We start from the raw sequence: 22,363 nt of genomic DNA on the forward strand, positions 1-22,363 counted from the left end.
TAAAAATATCACCATTAGGAGCAAAATCGTTTACGCAGCAGAACGAAACTGTAAACAATGCTCAAGTTTCGAGAAGAAACCAGTGAAAGCCTTTCCTGCGCGCCATGCCAGCTCCAGCTTATCTCTCCAACGAGCGGCTAAAAAGTCAAGATAAAATGAAGAAAACCACACCCAAACAAAAACCCACCTAAGGTGCGCGCCTCGAGCACAGGAGCTCGTGAACCGGGATTAAAGTAGAGTGTTAAAAAGCCACTGACCTGAGCTTTGGAATCGGCCTGGCAGCACCGAGAAGGTTAGTTCCTCTACCCCATCCACAGAAGCTCATTTCCTGTAATGTGCATGTGACATCTCACTTCCTCAATGCACCTCTACAAGGGGTGTTCTTCCTTTTTTTTCTCTTTTTTGCTGCAGCACACACGTCAGCAAATGAGTTAACCCTTATAACGTGGAGGCAGCTCGGGCGAAAACTCCCCCCACCCAAACATTAACTTACAGGGGTAATGTATTAAGTCATTATCGTTCCTCGCTTATCTGTGCTATTGTATAGGTTGTGTTGGGAGGGGAGGGCCTGTTTGCTTACCCCTACTAAACTTATAGTAAACATTCTAGTGGACGGGACGTCATGTTTCTTTTATCTGCCGCTCGTTGTCTTCTCCCCAATAACAAACGAGAAGGTGGAGTTAGGGTCACAATGGGAGAATTTTGTGTACACCGCATATTATTTGGGGGGGGGGAGGTGATTTGTCGGCCTACAGATATCGAGATTTAGGTTTGGGTGGAGGTTTTTGAAATAAAAATAATAAAACGCGATTAACTTTTTTTTTTTTAACCAGACTTCATTCAGGAGACCAGACACTGGTAAAGAAATAACATCCAACACAAGTCGGCAACATGTATGTAGGAATCACAAGTCAGATGCACACAGCTGCTAAGTTTCAGAGCTCCATGCGTGATGTGCTGGTTCGGTAAAGATAATAGTCTTGTTTATTCATTATGAAACAAGACTAAACGTCCCAGAATTCAAACCAAACACCTGGACCGGAGCAGAACTTCAGTCAAGGAACTGAGAAACTGGACAGGATTAGTTGTAGGAAATTTGCCTTTTTGCGTTGTCAACCTGGATTTTTCACCTTTTCATGGACCCTGTATTTCGCAGGCTTTAGATGTGTACTTTACCTCTGCTAATCAGTAGTTAAATGCCTGTGCTCCCCCTTTTGAACATGGTCGATTGGCATAGCCTTAACTGGCATATTTAAATTACCTACAAGTTCCTGGTCTACGGAGCAAAGTGTACCCTATACGTTATATTTCATAGTTGTATGATAGAAGCACACATTGCTTTATCCTGAAATTTCAAGGTATAGGCATAAATGGTAAAGGGGTGTGGGGCTAAGGTCACCATTACCCAGTCCCCTTTACCGCGCTGTCCCTTAAACTACTCCAACCCCTTTCACTGCCCTATAACTTACCCGACCACCCAGCCCTAAAAATTACCCCATCTACCCATTCCCCTCCCACTGCCCTAAGGCCTAAAACCCTGCCCCTTTACGTACACTGCCCACCCCCACACTGTCCCTTAAACTACCCCAACCCCTTCAACTGCCCTAAAACCTATCACGACCCCAACCCTAAAAGCTACCCTATCTACCCATTCCTCTCCCACTGCACTAAGGCCTAAAACACTGACCCATTATGTACACTACTTCAACACCCCAACCCTGCGCTGTCCCTTGAACTACCCTAACCCCTTGCACTGCCCTAAAAGCTACCCGACCCCCTCCCAGTCCTAAAAACGACCCCCGCCAGACTTACCTCACCGGGCGTCTTACGTCTTCCAGCAGCCAGACAGCGCATATCTGTGCTTACGGCATATGCGTGGTTACGGCAAGCGCGATGGAGCTTGCGTAGATGGAACAAATGTTGTTCAGACTGCGGTGTTCTGATGGTTCCCCAAATGTCACAGATGGACTGCAGCACTCATTGTGCCATCCACTATAATGACAGTGTAAACATAACTACAAGTCTATCCTCTGTAGTCTGGCTGTACACTTTTAAACTTCAAATTCGACCCGTCAAAATAACACCCCTTGACAGGCCTAACCTTCCAGTGAAATAGAGTGCCTGGAGGCAATTACCACTTGATAGGGTGATGGATTAAATCAGTCATTGGACCCACCTTCACAAACCTGAGTGAGATCACTGGTCTAAATTGAAAACTTTTTTGGGATTTAAATAACTTTTGACAGCAATAAGGCCATAGGGACGTGACTTTACCAATCATGCTAACAGCTTGCAACATGCTACCGAAAAGAAAAACATGCAAGGCTCATCAACAGAACCTCAACATGTGCATTTGTATGCCCAAGATTCCTGTCTGGTGTGAAAAAGTAAAGAGGCATAACAAGCGTGTGAAGCTGCCATATCCTTAACACCTTGGCTGCGGCGCGAATTCCGCTGCAGTGCTGGACATTCCATTCTTGGGAATGGTTCGGACGGCCCAGGCCGTCATGCAAACATGCCCACCATGACTCATGACGGGCATGAGTCATGGTGGGGTTAAAGGACAGGAGTAGGGGGAGTGCCTGGGTATTTCAGTTTGCTGGTGTTTGCAGCCTAGATGCATTGTAGTAAACAGGACAATAATCACACTGCACTGGTGCCTCAATCTGCCATATCAATTGGGGAATTATGGAAGAAACATGATCAATGAAACAGCAGCAAGGCACTTTAGTAATGGTGCAATTGCGGCAACAACCCCGACCATTTGGATGTTATGTGAACCTGGAATCCATGAGTATCTAATTTACCAGTAAATTATTTGTAGGCCAGCATGCCAAAAACAAGATGTCATAACTCTGTCCCTGAAGAAAGTAACAAGAAAAGTAGCACTGAACAATGTAGTACTATTTCTTATGAAATATTTGCCAAATCTTTCCTTGAGATCTCAGCAAATCTCTTATTGCCTTTGGGGACGCTCTGCATAAAATACACTAATCTGCACATTACACACATATACACATACATACAGATTCATTCACTGAAAAAAGCACATGATTCAGGGACGTTATAGTTGGGAATTAGCATTTTAAAAACTTTAGAAATTCATGGCAAAAAACACACTTCGAGAGACGTTAAAGGTAGTCTGACATGTCATTCGCACAAAACCAGAGATTTTCAGCCATTCTAGTTAGCTGAGCTAACTAGAATTTACGCTCCCGCAATGCACTGCTTATGGCGTTACATTTACATCACTCATGACATGGTAAATGACATCACAGATGGCATCATCTAGTGAGTGGAAGGGTTTCTAAAAATATTTTGAGGCTTAAAGATACATACTAAGCTACTACATTACTTACATTACCACTGTGCTGTACTACTGAGGGATACTGTCATCTGAGTAGCTATCTGATTCAGTGTTTGAGTGGCTGTATGAGAGTGCGAGTGCCTGTATGGGTGAATAAGTGGGTGCACGAGTAGCTGTATGGGTGAGTGAGCGGCTATATTGGTGAGTGAGTGGTTATGTGGGTGGCTCTATGGGTGGGTGAGTGGCTGTGTGGGTGCGTGAATGGTGCATGGGTGAGTGGTTGTGTGAGAGACTGTATTGGTGAGGGAGTGGTTGTATGGATGGGTGAGTGACTGTATGTGTGAATGAATCAGTGTGAGTTGCTATATGGGCGAGTGAGTGGTTGTGTGAGTAGCTGTATGGGCAAGTGAGTGATTGTGTTGGTTCAAGTTCAAGAATTTATATAGCGCACTACTCACCCAGAGGGTCTCAAGGCGCTTGAGGGAGGGTGTGTGCATTACTTATCGAATAGCCAGGTTTTTAGCTGCTTTCTGAAGGAGAGGTGGTTCTGTGTAAGGCGGAGGTGAGTGGGGAGAGAATTCCAGGTTTTGGCCGCTAAGTAGGAGAAGGATCTTCCTCCCATGGTGGATCTATGGATGCGCGGAATTGCGGCGAGGGCTTGATTGGATGATCGTAGTTGGCGGGTGGTGTGTAGAAGGACAGCCGTGTGTTGAGGCATTCGGGTCCTAGGTCGTAGAGGGCTTTGTGTGCGTGAGTGAGGAGACGGAACGTTATTCTCTGGTTGATGGGGAGCCAGTGGAGGTCTTTCAGGTGACCGGAAATGTGAGCTTGACGGGGGATGTCCAATATGAGTCTGGCTGAGGCGTTTTGGATGTGTTGGAGTTTTTTCTGTAGTTTGGCTGTGGTTCCGGCGTAGAGGGTATTTCCATAATCCAGTCGGCTAGTGACCAGTGTGTGGGTGACTGTCTTTCTTGTTTCGGTGGGGATCCAACGGAAGATTTTTTTTGAGCATGCGAAGGATGTTGAAGCATGAAGATGAGACGGCGTTGACTTGTCTGGTCATCGAGAGGGAGGAGTCTAGGATGAAGCCCAGGTTACGTGCGTGATCTGTAGGTATGGGTGCTGTACCCAGGGCCGGAGCCCACCATGAGTCGTCCCAGGCAGAGGGGGATGATCATAAGATGAGGACTTCCGTTTTGTCAGAGTTTAGTTTTAAACGGCTGTTCTTCATCCATTCGGCTACTTCTTTCATTCCTTCGTGTACATTGGTTTTGGCGGTGTTTGGGTCTTTGGTGAGGGAGAGGATCAGCTGGGTGTCGTCTGCATAGGAGATGATGTTGAGGTTGTGTTGTCGTGCGATGGATGCGAGGGGACTCATGTAAACGTTGAAGAGGGTGGGACTGAGTGATGATCCTTGTGGTACGCCGCAGATGACTTCGGTGGCGTCTGATTTGAATGGGGGGAGGCAGACTCTCTGGGTTCTTCCGACAAGGAAAGAGATGATCCAGTCCAGACCTTTTCCTTGTATTCCGACATTGCTGAGGCGTTGTATAAGGGTGCTATGGCAGACTGTGTCGAAGGCGGCGGAGAGGTCAAGTAGGATTAAGGCAACTGTTTCTCCGTTGTCCAGTAGCGTTCGGATGTCGTCTGTAGCTGCGATGAGGGCGGTTTCGGTGCTGTGTTTGGCTCGGAAGCCGGACTGTGAGCGGTCGAGGGAATTGTTGGATTCAAGGATGGCGGCGAGCTGACTATTGACGGCTTTCTCAATGACTTTGGCAGGGAATGGGAGGAGTGAGATGGGGCGGTAGTTCTTAAATTCAGAGGGGTCTGCTGTGGGTTTCTTCAGAAGGGCGCTGAGTTCGGCATGTTTCCAGCTTTCTGGGAAGTTAGCGGAGTTGAAGGAACAGTTGATGACATCGCGGAGATGGGGTGCGATGATGGAGTCTGCTTTGTTGAAAATGTGGTGGGGACATGGATCGGTTGGCGATCCTGAGTGGATGGAGTTCATCAGGCGGATGGTGTCTTCAGTGGTGATTGGGTTCCAGGCGCAAAGGTTGTGAGGGTGCTGTTTAGGTGCGGAGGTGGGAGGAGTGGACTGTTCTTCGGACTGGTTTTCAAAGCTGTTATGTATGTCGGCGATTTTGTTGTGGAAGAAAGAGGATAAAGAGTTGCAGAGGTCTTGGGAGGGAGTGATGTCGTTGGTGCCAGCGGTGGGGTTGGTAAATTCTTTGACGATGTTGAATAGTTCCTTGCTGTTGTGGGCGTTGTTGTTGAGTCGATCCTTGAATGCTGATTTCTTGGTGGATTGGATCAATTGGTGGTGTTTGCGAGTGGCATCCTTGAAGGTGGTCAGGTTGTCAGTGGTTGGGTTTTTTCTCCAGGTTTTCTCGAGAGTACAACATAACTTCTTGGATTTCTTGAGGTCATCGTTGAACCAGGGGGCCTTTTTGCTACCTTGTTTGTTCTGGTGGTTTTTCAAGGGTGCTAATTCGTCAGCGCTGTGGGTGATCCATTGTGTGAGTTTGGTGGCAGCTTGGTTTGGGTCCGATGATATGGCAGGAGGGTTTTGGTTAAGCGATGTGAAGAGTTGGTCGGTGGTGATTTTGTTCCAGTTTCTTCGAGGAATAGGTTGTGGGGGGTTGTGGGTCGAGGTCTTTTTGTAGCTGAAGTGAACGCAGCTGTGGTCCGTCCAATGGAGAGCTGTGGTGTGATCGAAGGAGATGTGTTTGCTGGAGGTGAAGATAGGGTCGAGCGTGTGTCCGGCAAGGTGGGTGGGGGTGTCAACAAGTTGTTTGAGTCCGAGATTGGCCAGGTTGTCCAGAAGGGTGGTGGTGTTGCTGTCGTTTTTCTTTTCCAGGTGGAAGTTGAGGTCTCCCAGTAGAATGTAGTCCTCGGAGGGGAGGGCGTGTGGGCTGATGAAGTCAGTGATGTCTTCGCTGAATTGTGTGCGGATTCCTGGTGGTCTGTAGATGAGGGTGCCTCTAAGTGTGGTCCTGAGGTCGGTGTGGGTCTGGAAGTGAAGGTGTTCGGCGGTAGCGAGGTTATCGTCGGAGCTGGTCGTGATTTGGATGGTGTTCTTATGGACGATGGCGATACCTCCTCCTGTTTGGTTGGTGCGGTCTTTTCGGATGATCTTGTAAGCGTACGGGATGGCTATGGCGATGTCGGGCGCTGATGAGGTGTTCATCCAGGTTTCTGTTAGGAAGGCGACGTCCGGCGATGCAGTGTCGAGTAGGTCCCAGAGTTCAGTGGCGTGTCTGTGGACTGAGCGGGTGTTCAGCAGGATGCACTTCAGGTGGTTAGAGTCGGAGCTGTGTTTGGAGTTAGTGGATTTGGTGTGGTTCCTGATGCAGGCGAACTTGCAGGAGTGGCAGGCGAAGGGTCCATGGGTGTATGTATTGGCATTTATATAGCGCACTACTTACCCATAGGGTCCCAAGGCGCTTTGACCGCTGCGAAACCCTTCCTGGCTTCCCTGAGAGATGGTCTGTTAGAAACGGGATCCTGGCTGGCCAAGACTCGCGTCAAGGTCAGTCAGGGATCACCATTCCTAAGGTCAGGGCAAGGGAGTTACACGCCAAGATAACCCCTACTCGCCCTCTAGGTAACGTGGCGCGAGCAGCAAGGCTAAACTTGGAGGCGATATGAGTTAAGTATTTGCGCACGCACCCCAGCAACAACACCCAAGGCCCACCACAAAGGAAACTCCACACAAGGTTATATAAAAATAGCCTTTGTATTACACCAAAACACATTAGATAAAACACACACTTTACAATGTGCCAGAGGCACGGGCAGAATTTACAGGGGATATTTACAAGACAGGGCCACCTGGACCACTGTCAGGAATCAGAAGTAGCACTTTCAGAAATAGCACTTAGTACCTAGAATATAGCACAAAATAGCACACAACCAGTAATCACTGGTAACCAGGGTCTCACTAGCACCACCTGCACTAGGGAGAAAACAACCACCTATGTATCACAATACCTGTAGGGGTGTAAAAACAGAACACATGATGCAATGCATAACATTCATTCAGAGGTGTAAGGGGGAAAACACATGATGCATCACAATACATTCAGAGGTGCAGGACACAATAGCGCAAAACTCACATTAGCCACCACCTGTGGCAGTCCCTGTGTCCCAATGTCAGGGCCTAAACGTGGCAGCTGCCCACGAAGTGCTGGGCAGCTGTGTAACAGAGTTGGGCCACCGCTGGAGCCTCGCAGGCTCTGGCCAAAACAATGTGGGCAAGGAGGGAGCCTCTCAGGGCTCTGAAATGAAGATGTGCCCCTTGAGCCTTGCTGGGCTCTTAAACACGAACGTGGCACCTTTGAGCCTCTCTCAGGGCTCTAGAACCACAATGCCCTTGGGTGCTGTGGAGCCTCGCAGGCTCTGTAGAACAAATGCCCCAAGAGCCCCTTGGACTCTGTAAAAATGCGGCCACTGGTGGAGCCTTCAGGGCTCAAAACAAACTATGCCCCCTTCTGGAGCCCTCGTGGCTCAAAGAAAGACTGCCCCTCTTTGTTGGAGTCCCACTCGGCGGACTCTCGAGACACCAATGCCCCCAAGGCGAAGCCCCACTCACCGGGACTCACGAGGCAGCTCCTCTCGGTGGCGGTCTCTTCTCCACCCGGTCCTGCTTCTGGGGGCCGGGTGCTGGTAGTGGCAGCGGGCGGGGCTCTCTTCCTCGGGAGAGCCCCGCGGGGGGAACCAGCACGCTTCCTTTCTGTTCTGGGCTTCCCTTCTCCGTGGAGCCCGGAGCACGAGCAGGCCCGCCCCCGTCTTCCCGGGCTTTGCCTGGCTTCCGGGTCGCGCTGCAACCAATAGCAGCTCGGCGCTGGGGGGGAATGGAGGCGGGACTTCCGGGTCGCCGTAGGCAGAGCGGCGGCCCGAGGGGGACTTCACGATTCTGGGCAATGCCGGGTGGGCTCCGGCTTCTTCAATAAACAAAACGAGGTGGCACTCGTTATGGCGGCCAGGTCCCTGGCGAGGTGGGCACTCGCCAGGGGACTTCAAAATCGGCCAATCAAGCGGGCACACGCCGGGTGGGCACCGGCCGAAAACGACAGCGCTCCCAAGCGCTAGGGGGTCGCAATAAAGCGCGCTCAGCGCTATAAGCAAACGAAGCGCTCCCAGGCGCTAGGAAAATCAGGAAGCGTTCACCAGCGCTAGGGACAACAGAGTCCAGCACAAGTCCTTCCAGGGGGGCAAGGCTGGGCCCAGAGCCAGCACACTGGGTCTCCAGGCAGGGAGACACCCCAAGTGGCGGTCCTCTGGCCCAGCAGCAGCAGCAACAGCCCCCTCAGGATCCTGGAAGAGAACAACCTCTGTGGGGACACAGCCCCATTTTTATACACCATTTCCCTTTGTCTGAGGGTGCAGAGTGGGGGCGGAACCAGTCGCAGCTGGTTCTTGAGTACTCGGTTTACCTCAACCACCCTCTCTATTCACTGGCAGGGCTTGGGTCATTAGACACACCACAGGGGGGCGGAGCCAGCATTGTGTGGGGAAAACCCAGCCCATCCAGGGCACAGGTACACTCCTCCCACACATTACTCATGCAAATCTCCCACTCACCACCGGGCAGACCCATCCAGACTTCCTGGAGCCTGGCATGCCAGCCAGCTCCAGCCAATCACACGCCAGCACCCTCACAGCACACGTACAGCCATGTCTAGAAATGGCGCTTCCCTACTAGACACATACATGCTGCATACACCGTTGCGCAGCATTCACTCACACGAGTTCACACATACCAGACTCAAGCCTGTACACCCCACGCATCAGGAACTACCAGGGACACATACATTCCCCATGCATTCCTATGGGCGGGCAGGCCTAGCTCAGCACATGCACTCAGAGTGCGCACACACTTTCCACTGGGACACAGTGAAAGTGCGCAGAATCCCTAAAATCACCATCACCAGGTCACCATTTCACGCAAAAAGTCTAGGGGTGAACCTGCCCTAAGGGCCAAAGTCCAACATAACCCCCTTCCAGCCAAAACGCAGGGGAGACCAATCACCACCGTGATGGACTTCCCTGCTTGGGGCGATAGAACACGGACGCGGGCCCGCAACTGCAGGGACACCCTCCTGTTCTACGCCACGGTGAACCCATGGGATTCCTTCTCAACACACTGTCTGGACCAACTGGGCTACCCCACTGGTACTCCCAGGTTGTCCGCGGCCAGGACCCAGCCTCTCTCAGGGCTCTAGAACCACAATGCCCTTGGGTGCTGTGGAGCCTCGCAGGCTCTGTAGAACAAATGCCCCAAGAGCCCCTTGGACTCTGTAAAAATGCGGCCACTGGTGGAGCCTTCAGGGCTCAAAACAAACTATGCCCCCTTCTGGAGCCCTCGTGGCTCAAAGAAAGACTGCCCCTCTTTGTTGGAGTCCCACTCGGCGGACTCTCGAGACACCAATGCCCCCAAGGCGAAGCCCCACTCACCGGGACTCACGAGGCAGATCCTCTCGCTGCTGCCAATGTTAGAAACGGGACCCTGGCTGGCCAAGACTCGCGTCGAGGTCAGTCAGGGATCACCATTCCTAAGGTCAGGGCAAGGGAGTTACACGCCAAGATAACCCCTACTCGCCCTCTAGGTAACGTGGCGCGAGCAGCAAGGCGAAACTTGGAGGCGATATGAGTTAAGTATTTGCGCACGCACCCCAGCAACAACACCCAAGGCCCACCACAAAGGAAACTCCACACAAGGTTATATATAAAAATAGCCTTTGTATTATACCAAACATACATTAGATAAAACACACACTTTACATTGTGCCAGAGGCACGGGCAGAATTTACAAGGGATATTTACAGGACAGGGCCACCTGGACCACTGTCAGGAATCAGCACTTTTAGAACACAATACTTGTAGGCCTAGAACTTAAACATAGAGCCTAACGGACAGTACCTCCCGACCTGGTTGCAAGGATAATGCGAGTGACCTTCTTAGTAAACTTGAGCGGGCGGCCCAGCGAAGCGGCACGACTTAGGGGAGAGTGGTGCGGCTCGAGGCTTGAGCGGGCCACCGGCAAGGTACAAGCGTTTCGCTGGGTCGCCTGCATCCTGCCTTCCCCTCCTCTTCTGAGCCGCACACATTGGTCGCCCCAGAGAAACGCTTGTACCTTGCCGGTGGCCCGCTCAAGCCTCGAGCCGCACCACTCTCCCCTGAGTCGTGCCGCTTCGCTGGGCCGCCCGCTCAAGTTTACTAAGAAGGTCACTCGCATTATCCTTGCAACCAGGTCGGGAGGTACTGTCCGTTAGGCTCTATGTTTAAGTTCTAGGCCTACAAGTATTGTGTTCTAAAAGTGCTGATTCCTGACAGTGGTCCAGGTGGCCCTGTCCTGTAAATATCCCTTGTAAATTCTGCCCGTGCCTCTGGCACAATGTAAAGTGTGTGTTTTATCTAATGTATGTTTGGTATAATACAAAGGCTATTTTTATATATAACCTTGTGTGGAGTTTCCTTTGTGGTGGGCCTTGGGTGTTGTTGCTGGGGTGCGTGCGCAAATACTTAACTCATATCGCCTCCAAGTTTCGCCTTGCTGCTCGCGCCACGTTACCTAGAGGGCGAGTAGGGGTTATCTTGGCGTGTAACTCCCTTGCCCTGACCTTAGGAATGGTGATCCCTGACTGACCTCGACGCGAGTCTTGGCCAGCCAGGGTCCCGTTTCTAACATGGTCCCTTAATGGGTATCTCCAGGGTGAGACCAGGCATCCCCGGCGGTCTGGTGGGGCCGTTAGTGAAGATGAGGCAAGCTAATGCCCAGAGTTGCCGAGTGTGATCGCTGATCAGAGTGGGCACCGAGGCGAGAGAATTATCGAGTCCGCTGACCCTGGTCCAGAAACCTGCCGCGCCGGGAATCGAACCCTGGTCCCGGGCCGTCCTCTGCTCTCGTCCTGGGGCAGCTTCGCAGTATTGTGGTATGCGTCCGGGGTTAAGGGCAAAGAGGGTAGCGGCGTCATACGTTATGCGGGTGGAGTGGGGTTTGCGAGGACCAGGGGGTCTGGCGCTGGGTGCGGGCCGGGCGCGGTCGGGCGTAGACGGGCTTACCTTTGGCGCGCATGGGGCGCGTCCGCTGTGCGCCGAGGCATCTGTCATATGTGGATAGTGGGAGGGGCGAGGGAGGAGCAGCTGGGAGGCGGGGGCGTGGTGCAGAGCCGGGCAGGGAGGCACAATAACAAACCCCAAAATGGATGGCTGCGAGCCAAAATCGAAAGAGGATTGTGGCACAAACAAAATAAAACGCGAACAAAATGCAAATGGCACCGGCACAATCAGGCACAAGACAGCAAATTAGGCAAAGGCAGCATAGCCCAGTACAAAGATATTGCAAGCGCACTTTCGCACTATAGCGCTATAATACAGAAATAATGTGCAGTCAGGCACTACTGATGTCGTGAGCAATGCGAGCTAGCAGGAATAAATTATGCAGTCTGGCGCTACGATACCAATCAGCTGTGAGCAGGGAGCTGGGAGCAGCGTGGGGAGCGACCGCTTCTGATCGGATCAGGACGGTCATGGGTGGGTGAGTGGCTATGTAAGTTGTTCTATTGGTGTGTGAGTGGGTGTGTGGGTGTCTGTATGGATGACTGAATGGCTGTGTGAATGGCTCTATGGGTGGGTGACTGGGTTTGTAAGTGGATGCATGGGGGAGAAAGTGGCTGTTTGAGTGGGTGTATGGGTAAGTGAGTGCACATTTGAATGCCTGTATTGCACAGTAAGTAAGTGGCTGTATAGGTGAGTGGGCCTAGAAGTGCTTGTATGGATGTGTGAATGGGTGTGCAAGTGGTTGTGCGGGTTAGTGAAAGGGTGTCTGAGTGGCTGTATGGGTGAATGAGTAGCTCTGTCAGTAGCTGTATGGTTAGGTGAGTGTGTGGTGTGTTACTTGTCAATGAAGGAGTGTGTGTTAGTTGTATGGGTCTGTGAAAAGGTATGTGAGTGGGTGCATGAGGGTTCTATGGAGTATGAGGGGGTCTGTGAGTGGTACGTACTGTGGATGATGTCACCAGTTATGTCACTTGACCATGTCATGAATGATGTAAAATGTGAGGTCATAAGCAGTGCATTGCGGGGACTTAAGTTACAGTGGGCTTAGGTAACTATAACTGCTGAATTTTACTAGTTTTGTACGAGTGAAATCTGAGCCTAACTATAACGTCCCTTTCACCTTTGTTTTTTTAAGTGAATTTCTAAGGCTTTTTTAATTCTATTTCCTAACTATAACATCCCTGTATCCTTGGGTGTTTTTAATGAATTTCTACAGTTTTTTCAACGTTATTTCTGAACTATAACTTCACTGTAACCTCCGTTTTAAAAAACATTATTTTCTGAGATTTTTAACAATTGTATTTCCTAACTGTAACCAGTATCCTTTGACAGTGAGTGTGTGCACGGATGTCTCATTAGGTGTGTGTGTGTGTGTGTGTGTGTGTGTGTGTGTGTGTGTGTGTGTGTGTGTGTGTGTGTGTGTGTGTGTGTGTGTGTGTGTGTGTGTGTGTGTGTGTGTGTGTGTGTGTGTGTGTGTGTGTGAGAGAGAGAGAGAGAGAGAGTGGGTGGGTGGGTGTGTGTGAGTGGGTGGGTGTGTGTGGGTGGGTGTGGGTGGGTGGGTGGGTGTGGGTGGGTGGGTGGGTGAGTGAGTGAGTGAGTGAGTGAGTGAGTGGGCCTGTGAGTGGATGTGCGATTGGATCTGTTAGTGGGTGCATTAGTCTGAGTGAGTCAGTGAGATGGTGTGTGAGTGGGTCTGTAAGTGAGTACATGAGTCTGATAGCATCTGAGTGAGTTTGTGTGTGGGTGTATGAGTGTCTCAGAGGGTATGTGAGTGGATGCATGAGTCTGATTGGGTGAACGAGAGGGTGTAGAGTCTCTGAATGGTTCTGCGAGTGCATGCGTCAGTGTCTGAGTGGGTCTGTCAGTGGGTGAATGAGTCTCTGAGTGGGGTCTGTGAGTGGGTGCGTGGGTCTTTGAGTGGGTGCATGAGTGCCTGAGTTGGTTACCAGCGGAGCTGTGAAGTATGTGCTTTTTTAAAGAGGCATAACACAGGCCCCTTCGCAGAAGGGGCTGCAGTGGCCTATGTTATGCTCCTAACTATTATCCACTGCTCCAACCAGTATTCAATTCCATTGCTCTTCGGTTACAGACACAGACCTTTGCAGTAAATTAACTAATAGAGGTTTCATAAAGTACGATAGCGCATTTCCGTCCGATAAACTTAATTTGCATTTATTTTAGATTTAGGCTATGGGCTATTTTTTTATGTGCATACCTTTGTGAAAGACTGAAAAAAATGTGTTTTTCTTTTTGTCACGCCTGTGACCCCGCACCCATTCTCCACAGCATCACAGTTCCCTTACTTTTTAGGTCTCGCCTGTCGATGCGCATGCGCATCGAGCAAGGCGAGAGTATTGCGAGTTATCCACTCTTTATCTGCACTGCAAGGAATCGTGGCGATTCCTTGCAGTGCCCGTGACTTTTAAGGTCAATGCGCATGCGCATTAAGCTTATGCGCATGCGCATTGACCTTAAAAGTCACGGGCGCGTGCATGTCCGTCTTTGTTTACCCGCTCCGCCCCCTTCCCGCCGTCTCGCATTTCCCCCTGCCGCATCAAAGGCTTTCACGGCCGGCCGGCCATGCTTTCAGTTTCACGACCGGCCGGCCGTGTCAATTACATTTCTCTCCCCGCTCCGCCCCCTGCTGCGGCCGTGTCGCACTTCTCCTACCCCCCCTCCCCACAGCAATGCCCTCCGTCTTGTTTGTTGCAGTCTGTCTTCCTTTTGTCTCTCCCTATCCCTCTTACTTCACCTCATTCTCTCCCCTTCCCTCTGCCTCGCCATCTCTTCTTTCCCTCTCGATTCCCCGTGTTTCCTCCTTTCCCCCGCCTCACTCTCTTCACTATATGTCTCACTCCTGATGTTATTAGGTTGAAGATATTTCAGTGACATATATATTTTTTAAATATAGCACTGTCCCATCCTCTCTCATCAGCCCTTGTTGTGCAGTTTCTCATTGTTGTTTACCTCACAGTCTAACCCATGGCGTCCGCGCCGTCCCGGCTAAACACAGCAGTGTTAGCGCAAATTCTGCGTTTAATCCTGTTTTATCCGCCCTGCTCCACCTCATTGTCTTGTTGATGACCATTTAAAGGGCGGCGAAGAGGTCTCAGCTTTGCGACGTCACAATAGTGGAATGAAACCATTCACTACATTGAAAAACTGTTCGCAACTATGCCTATAAAATGTAAGGCCCTTTGTACGCAGGATCCGCTAACCCTGTGTAAAGTCTATTCGCTCCCACTAAGTTTATTTATTTTAGTTTACATTTATTTTATGCATTTTTATATAGCGGGACTTTACCTGAAGGTAAGCGCTTCACAATAGGAGCAGTAGTGATACATGAGGAGAACATTAGATAGATAGTAAGTTAGAACATTGCTTTAAATATTCTTTAATACATACCTCTTCCCTGTGATCTAATTTGAAAATGTTGGCTTGCGTGCTATGTTTTATCATGCACACATTAAGTGTGTTAAATTAAAACTTAGTATGTTAGAGTATGTGCCCCCACCTCCCTCCCACCTCCAGCGAAGCCCGCAGTGCCCCCCACCTCTCTCCCACCTCCAGCAAAGCCCGCAGTGCTGCCACCTCCCTCCCACCTCTAGCGAAGCCCGCAGTGCCCCTTCACCTCCCTCCCATCTCCAGCTAACCCACAGTGCCCCCCCCACCTCTCTCCCACCTCCAGCGAAGCCCGCAAGTGCCCTCCCCTCCTCCAGCCATGCCCTTCCACCTCTAGCGATGCTCGCAGTGCCCCCCACCTCCCTCCCACCTCCAGCGAAGCCCGCAGTGCCCTCCCCACCTCCAGCCATGCCCTCCCACCTCTAGAGTTGCCCGCAGTGCCCCCCACCTCTCTCCCACCTCCAGCGAAGCCCGCAGTGCCCCCCACCTCCCTCCCACCTCCAGCCATGCCCTCCCACCTCTAGTGATGCCTGCAGTGCCACCCCACGTTCCTCCCACCCCCAGCGAAGCCCGCAGTGCCCCCCCACCTCCCTCCCACCTCTAGCCATGCCCTCCTACCGCCAGCGAAGCCCGCAGTGGCCCCACCTCCCTCGCACCTCCAGCCATGCCCTCCCACCTCAAGCGATGCCGGCAGAGCACCCCCACCTCGCTTCCACCTCCAGCCATGCCCTCCCACCTCTAGCGATGCCCGTAGTGCCCTCCCACCTCACTCCCGCATGGGCCCTTTGGTACTCCTAATGCCCACTCGCCCACCAAGTGCTCTTTCAGAAATTTGCAGAGGGCAGGGTCGTGTGCACTAGTGACACAGGAATATAGTCACACGAGTGCTCAAAAGCGCACAACTACTACAAAAGTTCCATATATATATAAAAAATAGTGCGTTCGAAAGTAGTTTGCTTAGTGGCTTCAACACTCGTTGCTGACATCTGGTGTGGACGGGTTGAATCGTGTAAGGGCCGACTCTGCCTTTTATCCTTCTACGGTTGATAAATTGACATTGGTAGGCAATTACAGCGCGTTGACATCCCAAGGTCTGCAGTATTCTGGAGTTTGTGAAGACGAAAGGTATGAGATTGTACAGTGGAATGCTGAACAGTTTAATGAATTTTTGAGCACCAAGATCTGTATAGGGGTTATATATATAGCCTCTTTGATCATTCTGTGTTTTATTGGGAAATGCGAAGAATATATTTGAAATGTGGCTCTGATTTAAAACTGCCGAGTCCTTACAACGTGAGAGCAAAGGCTGAGTTTCAAATTATAATATCAATAACTCGTCTTTTATATAACACTTCATACCACATTCCTAACGTGTCTAAGCGCTGTTACTGTTACTTAATTAAATGATACTTGTGCACTAGTGACATGGGAATGAAAAGACACGTGAGTGCTCAAAAGTGCACAACTACAATGAAAGTTATATATATAAAAAATAGTGTGTTTCAAAATAGTTTGCTTAAGTCCCGGGAGGTGGAAACAGCAGGCAGCTGCCATGATTTGTTTCCTTGTGGGAAACATTCCTTCAGCAATCAGTTTACCAGTCCGGCAGGAAGGACTTTGATTACTATCTGTGTCACCATCTTTTGTTAATCTAGGAGCAGGAGCCCCAACCTAAACATTGATTGCTTTTCACCACATGCTTGCTGACACACTTAACACTTTCTCCATGCCGTCTGCACTTTCACTTTCATTTGATTTGCAATGATGGCCGCTGCACACACCATTCTCGGAACGTTGCCCTTGAGCAATGGCAGCCGCTTTTCGATTTTATTTTCTGCGTGCCTTCACTTATGTTTCGCAATGCCCTGCTTTCCTGACACAATGTGATCCGGGCTTTAGGCTTATATTCATTCACAAGGGGGGAGTTGTCCCCAGTTTTCCACTTAGTCAAATACATTTTGAGCGTTTCTTAAGATCGCTCAGGGACATGTAACTGACAACTGTCTCGGGCAGGGCACAAGTCCTAAAAAAAGAAGTGGGGGGACTCTCCAAGTTAGGCGTGGTCACAGGAAGTGACATCACGACAGGAAGTGACATCACAACAGGAAGTGACATCACGACAGGAAGTGACATCACGACAGGTGTGAGCAGGACAAATGCAAGGCAGGGAGATCTGTTGAATAGGATGGCTCCCATCTCTCCCTCTGTCCGCACCATCTCTCCCTCCGCCTGCACCATCTCCCCCTCCGCCGGCACCATCTCTCCCTCTGCCTGCACCATCTCTCCCTCTGCCTGCACCATCTCTCCCTCTGCCCGCACCATCTCCCCCTCCCACTCCGCCTGCACCAGCTCTCCCTCTGCCTGCACCAGCTCTCCCTCTGCCTGCACCAGCTCTCCCTCTGCCTGCACCAGCTCTCCCTCTGCCTGCACCATCTCTCCCTCTGCCTGCACCATTTCCACTCTACCTGCACTATTTCCACTCTGCCTGCACCATCTCTCCCTCTGTCTGCACCATCTCTCCCTCTATCTGCACCATCTCTCCCTCTGTCCACACCATCTCCCCTCTGCCTGCACCATCTCCCCTCTGCCTACACCATATCCCCTCTGCCTGCACCATCTCCCCTCTGCCTGCACCATCTCCCCTCTGCCTGCAACATTTGCCCTCTGCCTGCACCGTCTCACCCCCTGCCTGCACCATCTCATCCCCTGCCTGCACCATCTCATCCCCTGCCTGCACCATCTCTCCCTCTGTCTGCACCATCTCTCCCTCTGTCCACACCATCACCCCTCTGCCTGCACCATCTCCCCTCTGCCTGCACCATCTCCCCTCTGCCTGCAACATCTGCCCTCTGCCTGTTCTGTCTCCCCTCCGCCTGCACCGTCTCACCCCCTGCCTGCACCATCTCATCCCATGCCTGCACCATCTCATCCCATGCCTGCACTATCTCTCCCTCTGCCTGCACCATCTCTCCCTCTGCCTGCACCATCTCTCCCTCTGCCTGCACCATCTCTCCCTCTGCCTGCACCATTTCCACTCTGCCTGCACCATTTCCACTCTGCCTGCACCATTTCCACTCTGCCTGCACCATTTCCACTCTGCCTGCACCATCTCTCCCTCTGTCTGCACCATCTCCCCTCTGCCTGCACCATCTCCCCTCTGCCTGCAACTTCTGCCCTCTGCCTGCTCCGTCTCCCCTCTGCCTGCACCGTCTCACCCCCTGCCTGCACCATCTCATCCCATGCCTGCACCATCTCATCCCATGCATGCACCATCTCATCCCCTGCCTGCACCATCTCTCCCTCTGGCTGCACCGTCTCTCCCTCTGGCTGCACCGTCTCCCCCTCCGCCTGCACCTCCCTCCCCTGCCTGCTGCTCTTTTAACCCTTTCCTCATCGCCTTCTCCCCCCCATGGTTTCTCCCACAGTTTTTGGCTCTTCTCAAAGTGACTGAAATAAACTCATGAAATGCGCTTTGAATTTGTGCACGCAAATTTGCGCCTACCCCGCTTCGATGTGCTGAGTATCGGAGCCTTTTTTTAATACTTTTGTATGGTTCAACTGAACCTCCATTGTCTAGGGCAGGCGTGGCAAACAGGGTGAGGCCTTTTTTCGTTCCTCCTGCCATCCTACACACTCTGTGACCTACCTGCGTTTGGCCCATCATAGCGCTGTCCAAAGAAATCAAATGGTCTTTTCAGTGCTTCTCATAATAACATCTGCAATAATGCAGGACAAGCCTCGCAACATATATACACGGATGATTCAAAAGGTTCCAAAAATTAACTGCAAATGTGACTTTTTACGAAACTCTGAAAGTTCTTACCATTAGAGATTGGACCAATCTTGACTTTGTGTTCACTGAATGTGGTGTTCCCCAAACGCCCACATGCACTCGGAACATGAATACGACCAAGATCGCATCTCCGAGCAAAAAGAATAGCGAGCAGAAGGTCAAGGGCGGAGCTCATTTTATACTCAAGCCCCTCCCGACAAAGCCACTGCGCTCGCAGAACTGGGAAAAGGAAGATTCTGGCATCCGTCCATTTCCCTGCACTATAAACAGCATGGGACAATACGGACGGTGTTACATGAACAGTAAATAAATAGCGAGGAGTTCATTTTGGTGTCAGCCCTCTGCTGGTGACACCCGGTGCGGCCCGCACCTCCAGCCCCCCCTTGTGACGCCACTGATCACAACCATCCCCAGAAGAGCTCTCTTGTCCAATGATCTAACCATTCATCCTTCCATCAAACCCCTGATATCCACCATTCCAAATGTACATTGTCATCTATTAATTCTTTTATCCATCATGCAGTCTTTCACCATTCATTCTGTCCTTCCATCTGTGTGCCCATCCATAACCAAACCTTTTCAACTATTTGAAAACCTATCCATCGTCTATCTTTCCATCCATCCTTTCAGTCATCCATCCCTTCATCCATCCATTCACTCACTCATCCATCCAACCGTGTACCATTTCACCCAAGCATCCTTTCACTCATCCATCCACTCTTCCACCCACCCATCCATTCACTCATCCATCCAACCATTTACCCTTTCACCCATCCAGCCTGTAAGACAATAAGAAATGTACATTTGTCAGGTGTCATACCTGATATGTATTGTTAGACAAATTAATTATCATAATGTTATCGATCTAGTGAAGATGGAAGGCTGATACAGCAGCATGAGATTAGGGTACCCAACACTTTTACACTCGTTCACTGAAAAACGATTGCATCATATTATGGTGAATATTGTGTTGAATATACCGAAGTGCACAAACAGGTTTAAAAAAGCAGTCACAAAAGAAATATTTCCGGGGTGTCTGTGGATTCTTGTGCAAGGGCTATTAATCCCAAAAGTTACAGTGGAGTGGTGCATGCTTCCTCACCTTTCCAGTAATTAAGCGGGTGGTTCTTGCCTTTTATGCACAGCCAGTTGCGGGGTGTTCGCCTCTGATTTGAGCAAGCAGGCTGGAGAGAAGGGACTAACATACCTCTTGGGAACTCGACTCACCGATTAACAGCCCTGCAAGAGCCTTCGCTGCTCAGATTTTTATTTTATTTTAGACAATACTGTGTGAAAAAACAGCCTTAAAATAATCGAACTTTTATTTGAAACACATTACACCCTCCGTTCATTTTCAAATGTTGCACATCGTGTTGCTTTCAACATATGCCAAAAGAAGAGAGAGAGAGACTCCTGACCCTGTGGCAAGCAGCATACTTCTGGTGAGATTTTTGGGAATGCCCTTGACCAGCTGTTAATGTTGCCGGCAGCGCTACCCGTAGGAAGCGGCTCACCACATGCTGTAACACCCCAAACTGGCCCATTGACATTCTGTATGTGGCAATCAGCCCCATACAAAGTGACAATGGGCGGGGTGGGGCTGCTCTTGCACTTCTAGTGATTGCAGGAATGGGGGCGGGCAGGTGGAGAGAGGGCGCTCTGCGCCAATGTTTTGAAGCATGTGCGATGCAGCAGAAGGTGGCATTTATTTCAAGCCCCCCCACATCCTGCTCGGCGCCGCGGCGCCCCTGGCTTCTCATCACGGCTCACCGGGGTGCCGCGGCGCACACTTCGGGAACCACAGCATATGGGGATGATGGGCGAGGCCGGGGACGAAGGAAAGTCTGGAGCGGGACGGCGTTTTGATTGAGCAGGGTGGACGGCGTCCACCCTGGAAAACCCTGGAAAATAAGTGGGGGGATGCCGTCCACCCGCGTGGTACCCCGACTCGTGCCCTGGTCTCGGGGCTCCGTGTGAAGTAATTAGCTTCAGCTCCAGGAACATGGACACAAAGCTAAGGATCTACTTTGAAGGTATTTTATTTTTGGTACATATAAAGTACACGACTTCAAGAACACCTGTGAAGCCTGGGTTTCCCAGAGAGCAGAACCGGTTCCTCAATTGCATTGCCGAGTTGTGAATCACATTCATATTAAATGATAAGGGTGTAAGCGGAAGTCATACCAGGGTTAATCAATAACAAAAATACACCTAAATATGTTATGACCATTTCCATTAAAATCACTCATACTAAACAAAACGAAATTCACCATGCATACCAAAACAAATATGTTCTATCTATCTATCTATCTATCTATCTATCGCCCTCACTCTATCTATCGCCCTCACTATATGTATCTATTTATCGCCCTCACTCTATCTGTCTGTCTATCTATCGCCCTCCCTCTATCTATCGCCCTCCCTCTATCTATCTATCGCCCTAACTCTATCTGTCTGTCTATCTATCGCCCTAACTCTATCGATTGCCCTCACTCTATCTATCTGTCTATCCATCTATCGCCCTCCCTCTATCCATCTATCGCCCTCCCTCTATCTATCGCCCTCACTCTATCGATTGCCCTTACTCTATCTATCTGTCTATCTATCTATCGCCCTCACTCTATGTATCTATCGCCCTCACTCTATCTATCTATCGCCCTCACTCTATCTATCTATCGCCCTCACTCTATCTATCTATCGCTCTATCTATCGCCCTATCGCTCTATCTATCGCTCTATCGCTCTATATCTATCTATCTATCTATATCTATCGCTCTATCTATCGCTCTATCTATCTATCTATCGCTCTATCTATCTATCTATCTATCTATCTATCTATCTATCTCTATCTATCGCCCTCACTCTATGTATCTATCTATCGCCCTCACTCTATGTATCTATCTATCGCCCTCACTCTATGTATCTATCTATCGCCCTCACTCTATGTATCTATCTATCGCCCTCACTCTATGTATCTATCTATCGCCCTCACTCTATGTATCTATCTAGCGCCCTCACTCTATGTATCTATCTAGCGCCCTCACTCTATGTATCTATCTATCGCCCACACTCTATGTATCTATCTATCGCCCTCACTCTATGTATCTATCTATCGCCCTCACTCTATGTATCTATCTATCGCCCTCACTCTATCTATCTATCTATCTATCTATCTATCTATCTATCGCCCTCACTCTATGTATCTATCTATCACCCTCACTCTATGTATCTATCTATCGCCCACACTCTATGTATCTATCTATCGCCCTCACTCTATGTATCTATCTATCGCCCTCACTCTATGTATCTATCTATCGCCCTCACTCTATGTATCTATCTAGCGCCCTCACTCTATGTATCTATCTATCGCACTCACTCTTTGGCCCTCACTCTATCTATCGCCCTCACTATATGTATCTATTTATCGCCCTCACTCTATCGATTGCACCCTCAACCCCTCACCTACCCTCACCCTCAACCCCTCACCCTCACCCTCACTCACCCTCAACACCTCACTCGCCCTCACCCTCACTCACCCTCAACACCTCACTCGCCCTCACCCTCACTCACCCTCAACACCTCAACCTCAACCCCTCACCCTCACTCACCCTCACCCACCCTCACTCACCCTCACTCTCACTCACCCTCAACCCCTCACCCTCACCCACCCTCAACCCCTCACCCTAACTCACCCTAACTCACACTCACCCTAAATCACACTCACCCTCACTCACCCTCACTCACCCTCACTCACCCTCACTCTGACTCACCCTCAACCCCTCACTCACCCTCACCCTCACT

At 50.4% G+C, this 22,363-nt stretch overlaps 1 protein-coding gene across 3 annotated transcripts in view; it reads right to left on the minus strand.

Moving 5' to 3' along the window:
* WIPF1 (WAS/WASL interacting protein family member 1) overlaps window positions 1-22,363 on the minus strand; it is a 504,830-nt gene that overhangs the window by 381,738 nt on the left and 100,729 nt on the right. Inside the window, exon 1 of one of the 3 annotated variants that reach the window (XM_086956168.1) lies at window positions 258-324. The exons of the other annotated variants lie outside the window; for them this stretch is intronic. The gene's annotated coding sequence lies outside the window, so the exon portion shown is untranslated. Of the gene's footprint in view, window positions 1-257; window positions 325-22,363 lie in introns of those variants that run through there. 3 annotated transcript variants of the gene reach the window in all.

This window comes from Lissotriton vulgaris, chromosome 2_1 (assembly GCF_964263255.1).
Source record: "Lissotriton vulgaris chromosome 2_1, aLisVul1.2, whole genome shotgun sequence".
Lineage (NCBI taxonomy): Eukaryota > Metazoa > Chordata > Amphibia > Caudata > Salamandridae > Lissotriton > Lissotriton vulgaris.